Raw genomic sequence first — 12,690 nt, 5'->3', positions numbered from 1 at the left:
GAATTTGCGATCCACCTCCTAAATTTCATGTGACAGCATAATGATTACGGTTATCGTTTTAAGCTGATTTGGCATCCTGTGGTGCGAGACATTGGGCAAAGAAATCCTGCCGAGACAGCTGGCTGTAGACTCATAGGTTCAGAGCAGAATGGCCCGTAAATTCACAGAGATCGCCGGCTGGGCAGATTAGCTTAGCCCGCTAGGTCTGTGAAAGGGGAAGAAACCAGCGCTGTAGTAGCGATGATGAAAGATGAGTTGTCTGCTTGTGCCAGTCGAGGCGAGAAAGCAAACATGACCCGCCACCCCACCCTTCTACCAGCACACCCCTGTTGGGATATCGCCAAGTTGTCATGACAACAGGGATGTTCTCCTGATGAGGTCTCGCTCAGCGCTGTCCAATCAGATCGGGGAGCTACAACCGCAGCGTGAACAGGGGAGGACGCACCTATTCCAGTTGCACAATGCTGAGAGAGGATAGGCGAAACCCTGGACCACCAACGGGAAATTGGCAATCTGTGGGAGGCTGTGAATGGGCCGCTATGGTTCGACAATCCACAAACAGCTGGGGGTCGTGGAAACAGGGGCTACCAGGTAGGGGGTCTGTGTTCTATATGAAGCTGTTAGCGCTGCTACGGCTGTTTATATTTCTGGAAAGTATTGAATTGTTGTTGTTGTTTTTTTTTCCTTCTTCGTTGACATGGATTTTGAGAAAAATAAATCCCCATTTGCAACGGGATTTAATGACGTTACTGGATGACGGACATAGCTATCGCATTGTCCCAGCTGTACTTCAGGAAATTGTTCAATAACTCCTGCAGGTGGTTTTTGACTACGAGATGCGAAAGCGACGGCGTGTAGAGGGAAATTGTAATGCATTGGGAGGATATGTCACAAAGAATTAACTTAAGTGGAATTTTGCATTAATTTCTCTGCGGGATTTGACCTAAGTGAAGATGAGGCTAATATGGATAAACTGCAGGAAGTGCAGGCGAGAAAAAAAAATTTGAATGGTGTTTGTTTGATCCAGGCCTTTTATTTCAAGCTCCTGGGAGGATTTTTCTATGCAGTGTGTCTTCGATTGACCAAAAGGAGGAACTGAAGTCCTAAAATGACAGGAGGCTTGGAAGGGATATAGTCCGCTCTTTGCACTGCAGGCAACCATTACGGTCATTGTCTGCTAAGGCTTATTTCTTCAGCCTATCAAACTATAGCTGACCACAATTGCTATTCTTTTTCTTTACAAGTTCTAGCATGTCCATGCAATGGGCATGATGGCTATTGATTTAAACACCAACCGCCTGGCCTCTCTTTAGACCGACCTTTTCTCAACTAGAGTCCCTCTCTGTGGGACACCATTTGATAGACTGGCCCCTGGTTGAGGTTGTGTTTGACTCTTCAAACTTGAGAATGAAATGAAGGTTGTCAGCATGGAACAAACCACTTTTATTAACTCCTGGCTGGATATCACCACGTTTGTTTCCTTGAAATCCCTACGACAGTTGAATATTTTTACAAGTCTTAGTGCCAAAGCAAAATAGACACCCAAGCGGGATGTCTCTAAGGGGGTATGATGGTCAAAATATAAGGGAGATTACAACTTTTACTGTCTTAAAATCCTCCAATTCCTTATTGCAGGACTGCAAGAGAAAATGGTTTTATGAACCTGATTTATTGCGTCTAGTTAATTTTATTGGTGCTGTGATTAGTCATCATAATCAATGACATCAACCTTTATAAGGTGTCACCAACAATATTTTTAGGTGACAGTTTTCATTTTAAACAAACATTTAAATTTTTTAAGCTTTTCAATAAAAATACTGTGTTTCCTTCACCGTGCTGTGTGTGCGTAGAGACTCCTGCATGTGAGCGAGTACCTCAGTCAGACTTGACCGGTCATCGCCAACCAAACTGTAGTTTCAAAACAAAATGTTTTACAAATAATCTCCTTAAGTATTAAATGAGCCAGATTATAAATGTTTTTTCAAAGTTTTCAAAAGATGACAGGTGAAAAGTACTTCATATAAGACCATTCACTTCAGATTGAAGACTGATCAGTAAGGTTTTTTGGTATACTGCTGCAGCACAAGGGTGATGAACATGCATCCCTCGAGACGACACCCAGGGCTACTGATGAGTCCACAGAAAAGACAGCCGTTGTAGGTTTTGGAAGCCGTGAATCCACTCAGAATTTAGACAAGTTGTTGGTCTTTTACATTTTCCACTGAACAAATGTTTAAGGAAACTTTCACTATTTAATCTGGACACACGTTTGATAAGTTATGATAGTTTGCAGACTTTATGCAACGTACTGTATCAGCTGATTCAAGAAAAGACCACATTCAAGAAAATTTAAAAAGAGGCTCAATTTTATTAATATTAATATGATTATGTCCTGCTGGAGTTGGCACTTTATACCTACACTTCCAGCCAAACACTTAGAGACACCTTCTGCTTCAGCAATTCGTCTTTATTTTTAACACTACCTCTGGGAACTACTACTGTTTATAAGCCATACAAGTTGATTCATAAAGTTCATTGAGAGAATGCCAACCATCTGCAAAGCAGTAATGAAAACCAAGGGGGGTGGGAGGATTTTGAAGAATCTAAAAAATAAAAAATGTCTTGAGTTATTTCACAATTTTCTGTAGAAAGTAATAGAAATAAGGAAAACCCATTGAATGATAAGGGTGAGTCCAAACCTTTGACTGGTAGTGTATATTTTCTTTACTTTAAACAGTCTTACAGCTTTGTTTACACTTTTATGGTATGCTGTTAATGCGAGATAGCTATTGAAAAAAACATTTGTTGATTTTTGGAGGAAAATTTAATTGTTTAGAGTAATTAATTAGTTCAAAGGAAATTTTTAGTAACAACCCTAAGATAATTCAGATTAATAGCATTTTGTTTCAGATTGGTGTTAGTAGGTTCTGAATCCGTACCAACTCAAAAAGCCAAGGTACTTCAAGTCTGAAACTTTGCTACATTGTAAATGTTTCTTGCTCCTCATCAATATTTCTCCATCCACATGAATAGAGCATTTCTGCTCATCTGAAAGAGCTCTAGACCATTCCTTGTTGGATACGAGACACTGAATACATTTGGCTGTTGCAGATCATTTCTGCCACAGCTTAATAATAGGAAACTGGATGCGGCCTAAAAGCTGATTACTAGACCATTATGTGATTTGCAGTGGAAATCGTCATTGCTTACTACATGGGGAAAACAAACAGTGGCTAAGATGCAAATAGTAGTCTCAACTGCTTGTTGGATATTTGAGTGGGAGCTTAGAAAGGAACACAACAAATTTATAGTAATCCTTGTTTGGTCTTCTTTTGCGAGTTTAGATCTGGTAACTCCTGCCAGATTGCTGGATCTCTCTACAATCTTATCAAGGTGATTGTTGCTTTGCTCAAGAAACAAAAACAAGTTTTTTTTTTTTACCTAACATGAACATGAAACCAGCAAACCCAGCCAAAAATTGCTTATTTAATCAAATTATGCTCATTCGTCAATTCTGAGTTGGTGAAAAGGGATTTCCCTATTTCTTTGAAGTTACACTTCAAAAGAGTTGCGGCGAGTTTGCGGATGGTGGTGTTAGATTGTTTGCAGAACGAGAGGCTTTGTAAATTGAAAGCACAACAGAGATATGGTTTCCTTTTTCTGCTTTAGTAAGGCAGATGACTGGGATAGGATGTGGTGAGTGCTACAGCATCCTGTTTACTTCTGACCCTGAGGTTTGGGATGACATCGGCAGAAAACAAGATTTATGCATAACAAGTCCTTTTGTGCAGACCGTATTAGCCTTCGATGGTATGTTTTGCAAAATAGTCTCTCTTTTTCATAAAGATCAGAAGTTTCAACAGGATCGGTTTAATTAAGATTTAAAAGTTAACCACAGAGGCCCTTGGGAAACCCATGGCAACTTGCTTGGTATTCATTTATGTCATCTTGTGATCACGAGTCTCTGAATTTCAGATAAATCACAGCCTGAAACCTCCCAAAAGAGAGGGTGTAAAAGTTGATGTTTCATGGAGTTGAAATTAATTGCTAGAGACACATGTGTTAGTAGATGTCATCATACGGCTGATTGGACCACCCGGTGGTTGCCCGTTTAAAGCCATGTGGTTTCCATTGAAGAAGTTCCAGAGTTGCACCCAAAAGGGTTTTCTCTTCCTCCTGCACACCAACCCAACAAATTCAGATGCTGTGATCCACAGATGGGCATCCCGTACGCACATTACTGCTTTTAAAAAGGAGCAGAGCATTTATGAAAGAGGAACAAGGCCCTCAAAGTGCTCCGGAGAAAAAGGTTATTCCAGCCAGTCAGCCGGCCTTCACCCCAAGAGCAGAACAGGCATTGAACAAAACTATATGACTTCACACTTCACTTGGACCTTGGGCTCGTAATGTCTATTATGACACTGTGAAGATGGAGGGGGGGGGGGGGGGGGGTAGCACAAATTAATTGCCCATCATTTGTCAGTGCAGTGCAGATTAAACAAAAGGCACTGCGAGAAACTGTCAGCCAAGGACAATAAATGCATCACATTTCTTCCCCCACCCACCTACATTTGATCTAATCGAGATGGACGTGGACCACAGACAGAGCTGCAGCAGAAATATGGTCAGGTTGTAAACACACAGACATGAAGAAGAAGTGCGGGATTACAAACAGGTTTGATCTCCTCGGGGCTGTCCAGACTGGCTGACAGTGGGGAGGAGGGGTGGGGAGGCAGGGGAGAGCTGATTCGGGCTCCGTTTATTCACTTCTCGTCAGCCGCCTCTCTCTCTCTCTCTCTCTCTCTCGCCGACAGCGTTGTCATTTGGGCTGTCCAGATTTAACTGAGAGTTCGACATTGAAAGAAGCAGTACAATGAAGCTGAAGACATGCAAACAGGCAGGCGAATGTACCTGCAGGCGGAAGCGCAGGAAAACAGCTGAGACCCACCAATTTGTTAACGGCACAATTTTCGGTGGAGTCATAACATTAACCCTCCCTCTCCCGAACTCCTCAGTCCACTTTATTGTTCATTATTTTCAAACACTGAAAGGGAAGCTCCATCAAGGCCTTCCCACAGATTGGTCAGACTATCTGCACCAAACTAATCAAATTGAATTCCTCATTATCGCTCCTCTTTTTAAAACCATCAAACGCTTCTTTTAATTCCAGTGAAATTAAGTTTCATTATATCTCTGTCCAGTCGTAATCTTATCCTCTTTGTTCTTGTCCTGGTACAGGAATGAGCAGGAATAGGCAGATCATGAGATAACGATGGGACTAGCCTTTCTTCTCGTAATGTGCTGAAATGTGAGGAAGACACGGTCTAAAGATGAAGAAGCGCTCTCTCTGGCCAACTTAGACGAGGGGAATTAAAGGTCCAGAAAAGTTAGAAAGTGAATCACGTCCTTCACATTAATGTGTGACTTCTAATATCACTTGTAGCTTTGAGGCAGATGTCTCATCTGAAAAGAATAATTGTACATCTGCAGGAGGAAAATGACCCATCGGTTGAACCTCCTTTAAAGGATTTGTGAAACCAGAGCACAGTGGGGATGAATTTTTATTATTCTTCAGCGCTAAACTCAGTTTCAATGTAATATTTGGTTTTTCCTGTTTTCACAAGTTTCTAAGCAGTTATCTTCTTACCTTCTGTAGTTAATTCTCTTGAGGTCTTTATTGATTATAGATCCGGATTAGATTGTCTCTTGGGATGAAATCAAGGGATAGACCCAGCGGGGGCAAAAACAAAACGGACTGCTGCTTTCATGATCGTCCTATTAAACAAATACTTAGAGCTGAATATGCAGCATTTCTGGTCAGACAAGGTTCCTGATATAAAAGTAATAGCGTCCATAAAGCGAAAGAATTTAATCTATTTAGGTGAACGCTTTTTAAACTACATTAGCTTTGTATAAGTTATGCATGTACATGGGTATAAGCCTAATTTATACGTGTGTCACACAGGAAGGTCATTGCTGGTGGTGCACTACATCCTGCCTTAAATTGTTGTGCCATTAATCACTGGCCTCCATAAAAAAAATAACTAATATAAATGTACACACATTAAGCATGTTTTGATGTATTTAACATTAACCACCATTACGTTTTTGAGATTGGAGGTTTTCAGCTCAGCCTCAATTTATTTCAGAAAACCCTTATTTTCAGCTGGCAGGACTAATCTTAACTTTGTGTTAAATAATGACAATACAAGAGTTTTCTGCAACTTTTTGAAGTGAAGTTGTGTTAAATTCTATTAGCAGTTAATGTCATACCTGAAAAACATAACTCTCCAAGTCATTGTTGATTACAAATCTAGTTTACTCTAGTTTACTAAGGCTTAAAGGAGCATTGCACAAGTTTAAAATTGACATTTCCTTTTCCTTTACCATACATATCCTAACAATTGCATGATGTGTAAAGTGAGTTATCCTCTATTTACCAGTTGCCTCTATAGGCTGGATTAGTCAGTACATGAGAGAGTGATTCGGGTTGTATCCTCTGGGCGTGTGCGTGACGTGCATTGCGCTTTTGTTCAACCTGCTACTTTGTTGAGTCTCCGCCGCCATTGATACATTAGTGAGAGAATATGGGCTGACTTCAGTACTTATAACTTTCTTACCTCAAAAAACATTACGCCTCTAAAAAGAGACACGTGCAGTCGCAGCAGGGTTTCCTCTTCTCCCATGCACGTGTACAACACTGGTGTCATTTAAACTTGTCGCCAGAGGGGGCACACTTGACCAAATGGGTCTTCAACCTATTTACGTCCTTGTGCTGAGAACCAAGCATGTAGATCATTTCCAATTAGAGTAACTGCCTCATATGGAAAAAGAGATTTGAAAAGTAAAAGTATGATAACACTTCGAATTAAAGGTATTTTATTGATTGCTACACCTCCTTACTTTTTTGTAGTTACTGTGACAATAAATGCTTCACATGTCTTGTAATTTAGTCTCACGAGAAGGTCATTGGTGGGGAGACACTTCCTGCTTCCATTTCCAGAAGGTGGTAAATACCCTCCCAATTCAAGTGTGGAGATGGTTTAAATGAAAATAACATAACTAACATAAACCACTGTGACAATATTGGGATTGGAGCATTTTAGGACTGTAAAGGTTCACTTTGGTCTTGGCCCTTTTTAATTGGCTGCAAGTTTTAGTCTACCAATCTGAAGTAGGGTTAGGGTTATGTGCCATGTTTTGCAGAAAGGTTATGTTAAGAGGTCATTAGCACATGATTTGCAGTAGATAATTGCTTGGTCATTTCTTTTCATATAAATCTAGATTAGCTGGTCTCAGACCAGTCTTAGAGTAGCCAGAAACAAAGCAGGCTGCTTCTGTCAGGATCTTCATGAGTGAAGCACTGAGAACAGAACATGTGACCCAGAACTGCCTGATTATGTATAATAATAAGAATTATATTACTTAAAATACTATAAATATAGTAATTTAGGTGAATTTAAATGTTTTAATCTTTACGCAGCCTTATGTTTCTTTGACAGGAAATGCTTTACATGTTCTGGTCTTTGTACATTTTTCACATAGAAAGATTCTTTGTGGTCGTACCACCTCCTGCCTCCTGTTCCAGTACAACAGCTCGTCAGCTTCTGTGTAAATAAGTGTCCAAAGCAAACATGGCGATTACTTAAAATTGTGAGAATCTTTTTAAAATCGATGTTCCCCAAAAGGGTAGACGCCCATTGTGGTCTTGGCCCATCGCAAAATAGTTGTTAGCTTCCGTCGCTGGTTCCAACTCTCCCGGATATATACTTATGTAAGATGTCAAGAGTTATTCTGAAATGATTGGTCACTTAAAGGGTTCTGTGCAGTTAATTTCTTACCTGCATTTGATAATTCCTTTGTTGTCGAAAGAGTTCCCAGAGGCCAATGCTAAAAGACGGGCCAAAGGCAAAACTACAATACATTCTTAAAACAACTTAAAAACGTAAAAGTGGTTTACATGGCTGCTATTTTCAGAACCTTTATATGGTTGCAGTGGAATGATCTTCCTGTGTGCTGCAACAGATAGGGAGCTTCTGGCCTGGGTAACAACTCCATCAAAAGGTAATGCAGCATAAACATCAGTAAAACAGATCACTTTTGCAGCGATAATATTTTTCCTTCACTTTTGTATCAGACAGTTACTTCTGACTGGCTTTAAATGTTCTGTTCTCATGATGTGCTTCGCAAAAGAGCAGGATGGCTGAAGTCCGCTTTGGTTTGGGTTCCTCTCAGCTATTAGTGTGAATCTCCAGGACCAACTAATGTGGATTTACTGCGTAAAATCCTGTAGCAGAACTTCAGTGCAAAAATCCTGAAACATCTTATTTATTGCCGAAAATTGTAAATGTTTCTATAAATGTTTTAGGACCTTAAATATATAATGATTTAAAAGGGTTTAATGTTGAAATCATAAAAGATGGAATAAATATTTATGCATATCAATTTGATCCCAACAGATACTGGGGAATCTGGGTTTATTTTGCAACAAAAAGCTCTCTGATCATGCAGCAAAGGATTTTTGACCATTTCACTGAAGGAAAGGCAAATTGAGGCCTTATGAATACCAGAGCTCATGATAGGTTTATGTCTGTAAGTACAGGCTTGATGGATCTCTGAAGATGAAGTAGAGAGGGAAATAAAACAATAACGTCCTGCCTGTCAGAGCAGACACACAGGCTCAAAGCAGTGTGTTGAGAAACACATGGGAATGCAGAAGCGCACATCAAATGGAGCCGGAACATCTGCCAGCCACCGGACCAGTGGTTTAGTTAAAAGATGAGGAGGGGTCTGGTGAATGTTCTGCTATTCATTTATCTCGCATTGCTGCCCATTGGTTTTAATTACGGTTGACTCTTTTAAGTTGGAAACAGGCAGGCTTCAAAAACCCTTCTTTTTTTGTGTTTCACCATTGTTTCTGTGGCGACTCTGCACGTTGGAGGGGCTTTACGGTGTTTTGTGTTTTTACATGTGTCTGTGCATCTTCCTGCCTCCCTGCACACCCATCTGTCTGGTTGCATTTGAACACATGCTGCGATTGATGAGCATTTCTTTTTTTTTTGCATGTGCATGTTAGCTCTCCGCCATGTGTGTGCTGAGTTGGACACGCCGTCTTTTCCCGGCACAGCTGCAGCAGGACTGGATTGATGTGTAACCCAAGCCGGCACTTTAAAGGGCGAGAGGCCTGGGCAGACGTGGTCTTGCTAGTATACCAGATGGGGCTTTATGATGAAAAGAGCATAATCCCCATCCAGGCATCACTTCCATCAGTTGTGAACTACAAAGCAATTCACAGCATTTTATTGCGAGAAATAATCTCTTTTTTTTAACCAACAGCTCCAAACTGAGCACATCTTTTTACTTTTTTTTCCCGCTCTTGCTTTATTCTTATCTTCTTCTTTCCTCGTAACACTTTTTTCTCCATCTCTTATCTCCCCCATCTCCCTCTTATTGCCCATCCCACCCCCACCCAGTCCCTCTTTGCTCTTGAAGACTTGCAAATGTGGCATTAGCTAATATTCTGAGAGCCAGGCAAGCAATCCCTTTTCATCTGCCAGGGCCCGTCTGATTGAGCTACAGCGTGTGCATTGGAAATGAGTGCTGCGCCTGGACCGCCAAGCCCCGGCGCCCCTGATTGGTATTCACCATACATGTCACTGCAGGACTTGCTGGTTTTTGGAAATGGATTCACTCCATTTCTCTTTTTTTTTTTTGCTTTTATGTGCTGGGTCTCTGTGTTTCTCTCATCCTCTGCTAATTTCTGCGACAGAAAACATTTTTTCTCTTTTTGCTTCTGTCAATTATAAAGAGGACAGCGAGTAGTAGGCGCAATTAGGAGGCTGAGCCAAGCTTGTGCTTTGAACGTGCTTGTGATAATTATTTATTTATCAACACTGACAAAACAAACAGTAACTCACTGATGAAATTATTGTAACAAATTGCAGTCTGTTCTTTGGTAGACTTCAAATTATTAGTCTGGTAAAAAAAAAAAAAAAATCCACCAAATTTTAATGCTAAAAAATCACTTGTGTGAATTTGTGTTAAATTGTATTATACTGGGGTCCAACATAGTCTCAACTATTTGTTTTGATCATTTTGCACATATGGGCCAAGTATGGGAAAAAGATTGTGAACTAAGAAACATTCTAGGTTTGCTAGACATATTTGTTTATTTCATTTTCAAAAGAGAAAAAGTCTAACAATTCATAATAAAGACAATGTTTTTATATTAAAATATAAGAATCTGGCCTGCTTTATCTTTTATTTACCAATTCCCACCTTGATTATACCATTTTATATGTAAATATGTGTTTTTTGACTTAGTAAATAATCACACTCTCATTTGAAAACCCAAACTGTGTGACTATGTTGAGGTGTCTGGATTTTGGTTTTCTTGTATGTATATACCTTTTTTTTTATCAGTTCCTTGTTATATTTTCTAGTTTAGTCATTTTCATGGTTCTTTATTAGATGTTGTCTGGTTAGTTTATTTCCTTTCCTTTCCTTCTACTTTATTCTTTTTCTTTGTTCATTTTAGGAATATTCTTGTTGATCTCTTCTCCTTGTTTGATGTGTTGAATGTTTCTGGTCATTACAATCAAGCGTATTCAGCACATCTGTGCCTGCCAATTATGCTCATGCCTCTCATCTGTGCCGCCTACTTCTTAAGCTCACTGGTTCTCTTTGCTGGAATGCTTTGTGTGTTTTATCCACTACCATGTCTGCTGCTCTCGTGCTTATGCTTCCTGTTGGTTCCCTTAAGCAGATATTTTTATTAAGTTAGGTTTTTTTCCCTATTAAGCACATGGACTGGCATGAGTCCTGCTTTACATATGAGTAATTTTCTAACCAAATAAGGAGAAAAAGGACAATTTTACAATTTGCTTTGTCTCTGGAACACCTAAAATCCAGGCTGAACTGCATCTTTCGTTCTTAAAGTAGTTCTAAAATACCAAAAAAGGATTGAAGAGGGGCCTTTTTGGGAGATAATTGCAAACTACATAAATGCACTAAATATTTAAACTAAAGAATTTGTAAAGAAATTGCTTTATTGTTCTTATTTGACAATTCCAAAAGTGATAATTTAAATGTAGCTGGAATAAATAGGTCCAGGGGCCACAAAGGCAATTCAATATTCTTCAAAGTTTTTGTGGAATCTGCAGATAATAACAAAGCTGCCTGAACTATTATTCAGTCAAGTTTAAAATTAATACTTTGTTCACCAAAAATATATTGTGGAAAATATCAAATTTCATCTAGAACATGTGAAGGAGCCCTGAATATAAAATCATGAAGAACAGAGTATGGTTCTCATTACTTTGGTATATTTACTTTTTTTTGTGCATCTTTTTTGTTGATGAGTTTTAAGTCTTTGATGTTGAAGGCCTCCTTACCATTACCTTATACTCTTTAGCTCCCTGCACAGATTCCCTATCAAATTCAATTATGGACTTTGACTGAGCCAGTTAAGAAAGTTAACATTTTCAGTCAGAAGGAACATGTTAGTAAAATTAAAAGGTTAAATCTAACCTGCTAGGAATATAACTTATTTTGGGCTTAACTACACCCCCAAAAGACTGTAGCTGGAGTGAACAATAGTTCTACAAAGTTTAGACACAAGAGTGCTCAATCCTACTGCACGCCACACGTTTGATATGTTCAATTGTAAAAATCTGTCATGGATCTTATTTCTTTTACTACACATACATGTGTACTCCTAAACCGATCAAATCCTAATAAAACACACATTTGTGGATGTAACATGGTAAAATGTGAAAAGGTTGAATGATTTTGAATACTTGTGTGTTTTCAGTTTATCTTTGCATAACGCAGTAGGAACTGAAAGCAAGGAAGATAGTGACTACTTATACTCCACAAAAAACCTACTTTGGAGGATCCAAAATCCAAAGTATGGCTTTAAATGTTAAGAGCCTTGGGGTGGACTTTCTTTATCCACTCCTGAGCCTTACATCCACAGATCAGAACAGTCTCCTTGTGGCCCATCTCAGTTACAACAAATTTGGAGCACAACTTGTACCATTCCACTGCTGAATCTTCACCCACCCTATTATTACGTGACACAAATCTGCTTTTCTTGATTTATCAAGTGAGAAATACTTCTCCGATTTGCTAATACAGAAATTTGGGACAATCCCCAAAGAAATCACTCTCTAAAAAGCAAGGATTTTTGTACCTCTTGTGCCAGTTTTGCATTTCTCTCTGAGAGTGGAGCCATATACCTCTCCATCTGTGTTTTTTAGCCATATTATTGTCTTCTGTGGTATAAAACTCACAGTATCTTCTCTTTTTCCTTTCAGTTGTTTTTCTGCTTCTGTAGAATTCCCTGTGAGCAACAGGATTGCTCTCTATTTCTGACTTACATCATGCTCGCCGAATATGTCAGGGTTTTTACTTGCATGTACATTAGTGAAAGTGTGCCTGAAACCTGCCAAGGCAGAGGAAGACGAAGAAGTAGTGCAGCTTAGGACGAGTTAGTGATCATATCCTCTGTGGGAATCTGATCTGGCAGTGACGTAAACCAGAGCACCTGCACGTCAGAGCTGGATTGGCTGCTTTGATTTCAAGCAGCAGATTGAATTTATGGAAGCCGTAATGGTTTTAAATAATGTTATTCACATATGTTCCAAACAGAGAAAAAGTTATCATTCGGGATTTTTCCATTGATCTGTT

The 12,690-nt window shown here is 39.5% G+C and overlaps 1 long non-coding RNA gene across 1 annotated transcript in view; it reads left to right on the top strand.

Moving 5' to 3' along the window:
* The first annotated feature begins 416 nt into the window (after positions 1–416).
* Positions 417–12,690, top strand: part of LOC118563163 — a 48,082-nt gene continuing 35,808 nt past the window's right edge. Inside the window, exon 1 of the long non-coding RNA XR_004931061.1 lies at positions 417–591. This is a non-coding gene — a long non-coding RNA (uncharacterized LOC118563163). The remainder of the gene's footprint in view (positions 592–12,690) is intronic.

This window comes from Fundulus heteroclitus, chromosome 5 (assembly GCF_011125445.2).
Source record: "Fundulus heteroclitus isolate FHET01 chromosome 5, MU-UCD_Fhet_4.1, whole genome shotgun sequence".
Taxonomy (NCBI): domain Eukaryota; kingdom Metazoa; phylum Chordata; class Actinopteri; order Cyprinodontiformes; family Fundulidae; genus Fundulus; species Fundulus heteroclitus.
The sequence above is the reverse complement of the archived record's forward strand: the minus strand, read 5'-3'. Positions and strand labels throughout refer to the sequence as shown.